Here is a 315-nt window from a genome sequence, read left to right as displayed (position 1 = left end):
TCTAAGAGTGTGACATTAATCGATTAATTATTATATGTATAAGATAAAATTTAAATCTCTAATATTTAATTAAATAGACAAATTTTAATTAAACGAATGAATAAATTAACTACTCAACCAATCCAACTTAATTATTTCTTGTATCTTCTTTTTTTTTTTGTTTATTCAAACAGTATTTCCCAATCCGATAGGTTAAGGACTAATCTGTCGCAAATTTGAACTCGTCTGTCGTTGGCCAATAGATTACTGCATGCACAAGACGGAATTCAAACTCCCAATACTTACTTAAATGGACGAATGAGCTAATCACTCGAC

Source organism: Arachis duranensis, chromosome 4 (genome assembly GCF_000817695.3).
Source record: "Arachis duranensis cultivar V14167 chromosome 4, aradu.V14167.gnm2.J7QH, whole genome shotgun sequence".
Lineage (NCBI taxonomy): Eukaryota > Viridiplantae > Streptophyta > Magnoliopsida > Fabales > Fabaceae > Arachis > Arachis duranensis.
The sequence above is the reverse complement of the archived record's forward strand: the minus strand, read 5'-3'. Positions refer to the sequence as shown.